Source organism: Gekko japonicus, unplaced genomic scaffold (genome assembly GCF_001447785.1).
Source record: "Gekko japonicus isolate JY-2015 unplaced genomic scaffold, Gekko_japonicus_V1.1 scaffold100, whole genome shotgun sequence".
Lineage (NCBI taxonomy): Eukaryota > Metazoa > Chordata > Lepidosauria > Squamata > Gekkonidae > Gekko > Gekko japonicus.
Genome location: NW_015167060.1, coordinates 1,618,052 through 1,621,205, shown reverse-complemented (window position 1 = coordinate 1,621,205; position 3,154 = coordinate 1,618,052). Strand labels below are relative to the sequence as shown.

Sequence of the window (3,154 nt, the reverse complement as noted above, 5' to 3'; positions counted from 1 at the left end):
GGCCAGCACTGGTGAGGATGCCAAAGTTCCCCATTCTCTGGTTTGGGTGCAGGAATTTGCTCGGCTCCCAGGGCTCTGCTGCTGCACTTAAAAAAAAAAAAAACCACAAACGCGGGCTGTTCCTCTGGCGAAATCCTTCGTCTTGGAATATACTAAAGGACATTCGGCACACCGGGCGTCCTAATTCCGCTGCTTTCGAGGGACATGCACGGAAGTTTTTTGTAATGTTAACTGCTTACTTTGGTTTCTACTATCAGTGATGGCTGCTGTAAACTACTTTTCTAGACCACCCATCTAAGCAGCCTCCGTCTGTGTGTGTGTGTATATGTGTGTGTGTGTGTGTGTGTGTGTGTGTGTGTGTGTGTGTAGTTGGGTTGGCTCTTTTGATTCTTTGGGGGGGGGATCGTGATTGTCCCTCATTCAATTTTACGTTTGCCTTGTTCTCAGTTTGTGTGTATTAAGGGAGAGCTGAATCCCCGAACTTCTCTCCATGGTAGCTGATACTATGGGGTGCGCTCAGGACAGTGAAACCAAATTATAATCCCCAACACACTCTGCCAACATTATATGCCTGGAGAGAACTCTCAGAACCCAAACAATCCTTTTGTGAACAAGCACAAAGGTGTTCAGAAATACTGACCTGCTGCTCCTCTCCCTTTGTTTTTCCTGGCAAAGGGAGTTCGGCTTTGAGAAGATGCATTCCTTTTCCTGGTTGGATGTTTCATGTACTTGTGGTATACTAAGAGTGGACTCAGGCTCCCAAAGTTTGTTTTCGCCAGTGGCTGTCACATAACTTTTCAAGGCTTTATGGTAGACACCAAACCTACTCTAGCCTTTGATATAGCCCTGTCTCGTGCTCACCACAGCATCAGGCTGGCAAATACTGTGTTGGAACACTAGCCGGTGCTGTGGGGTTAATTGTGCTAATTAGCAATGCTGCAGGTATCTTGTTATGTGTCTTTGTTTTGTTTTAATGGGGTAGGTGCCCCCGAATTCAGATCTATTTCTAGGGCCCTTGAGCAAGTTGATCTTTTTCTTTTTTTAAACAAAAGGAGCATGTGCTTCCAAACTCAGAGCCACTTTCACAAGTGACAGGATTCTTACACCAAAAGCACTTCTTCATACCATGCAGCTCTTGCACACATTTTGTACACGATCACTGTGGACCATAGCTTCCAGTTCCAGTTATTTGTACGCTGCGTGTACACATAGTTGGCAGAGTTATGGTTAGTAGACTAGGCCTGGGAGACCTGGATTCAGATCCCCAGTTGGCCGTGGAGTTCACTGGGTCAGTGACATTCTCTATAAGTCTACCTTGCATCACAGGGGTTACTGCAAGGACAAAATGGGAAGGAGAAGCATGATTGCTTCCCTGAGTTCCTAGGAAAGGCAGGATAAAAGTGTATATCGCTAGTTACAGAGTTGTATGTGTATTTGTAAGTGGACTGTGTTACATGTTGAGTCTTCCACAACGGTGATTTCTGTATGGAACTTTTATTTATTTATTTCGTTTATACCCCATCTCTCTCCCCCATGGGTATCCAAAAGGGCTTACATTGTCCTCATCTCTGTTTTATCCTCACAACAACCCTGTTGTTGGGCTGAGAATGTGTAACTGGCCCAAGGTCACCCAGCAAGCCTCCATATTTACAGAGCGTGGATTTGAACCCGGGTCTCCCAGATCCTAGTCCAGTACTTTAACCCCTGTACCACACCGGCTGTCATATTTGAAGTGGACCTGGGAGTCTCAAACTGTTCCAGAGCTGCTATGATTGTTTTAGAACTTAAACACTACTGGTCATATCTGGAAGTCAGAATAATAATACTACATTTTCATGCGCTGGGGTTCAGTGATGCTGCTTATCATTTTGTGTGTCTTAATGAGCTTAGTTCCTCCGTTCATGTACAGCAAATGCTGATGTCTGTGAAAGACACATCTATTGCTGTGCAGTTCACAATAAAAATTAAGCAACAAAACCACAATAAACAAATGCCATAAAAGAACCATGAAATGAACAATAGTGTGTATAAAACACTGCACAAAGCAAGTGTTGAAACCAACTGTTCTTCATGTCAAAATGTCCACAGAGTCCTCATAAAAGCTTTCTGAAATAAAAATCTCTTGACCTGCTTTCTGAAAATGATAGTAGGTGAACATCCTGGGCCTGGGACTTCCACATTTGGGATACCATCCTGAGAGAGTACTAAATCTTGCAGCCAGGCTACAGTATCTCAGATGGTGGGACACTCACAATAGAGCCTGCTTAGATGATCTCAGCACATGCTGTGGGAGGAGGTGTTTCTTCTGATAAGAACATCTGGAACAGCCCAGAGTTTGTGCAAGCCATGGGACTTGACTCAACATGCTAAAGACTAGGGTGAGGCATCTCTGATATGATTAAACAGAGGAACTGGCAGCGCAATCCAGAAATGGATTATATAAGGATAGAAGTGCTTTGAATTGTGCTCCTTGAATTTCTTGGGTGCTTTGTTAATCTGCTGCAGTGGCTCAAGTGGTTAAGTGGTTAAGACGCTGAACTGCAGGCTGTGGAAGGTCAGTAGTTCAGCAGTTCGAGATCCGAGTTGCCGCATGATGGGGTGAGCTCCCATCTCTAGTTCCAGCTCCTGCCAACCTAGCAGTTCGAAAGCAAGAAATTGCAAGTAGATAAGTAGGTACCACTTCAGTGGGAAGGTAACAGCATTCCGTGCGCCTTGGTGTTTAGACATGCCGGCCACATGACCACGGAAACGTCTTCGGACCGCGCTGGCTCTTCGGCTTTGAAACTGAGATGAGCACTGCAACCCTAGCGTCGGACTTGACAGGCTTTCGAGCAAGGGAACCTTTACCTTTACTTTGTTAATCTTGGACCCTACCTAAAGTGTTGCTTATCTCTAGGGTGGATCTTTCAACATGGAAGTTTTTCCTGTAGTTTTGATGCTGACCTGTGGCAATTTTTCTTCCAGTTTCTTCACATTCTCATTTTCCACTTGTTGACCTTCTGTGACTTCTCTGTGCTTTCTCAAATCACATCAAATGTTGTTTGAGAAGATACAGAGACATGATGAGGAAATCACACAAAGACAACAAATGGAAAATGAGGACATGAGGAAGCTAAGAGAAAAACTGCTGCACACTGGCTCCCAAACTGTAGGG

The 3,154-nt window shown here is 44.7% G+C and overlaps 1 protein-coding gene across 2 annotated transcripts in view; it reads left to right on the top strand.

The window, feature by feature from the left end:
• TSPAN17 (tetraspanin 17) overlaps window positions 1-3,154 on the top strand; it is a 33,292-nt gene that overhangs the window by 438 nt on the left and 29,700 nt on the right. The gene's annotated exons all lie outside the window — the stretch shown is intronic.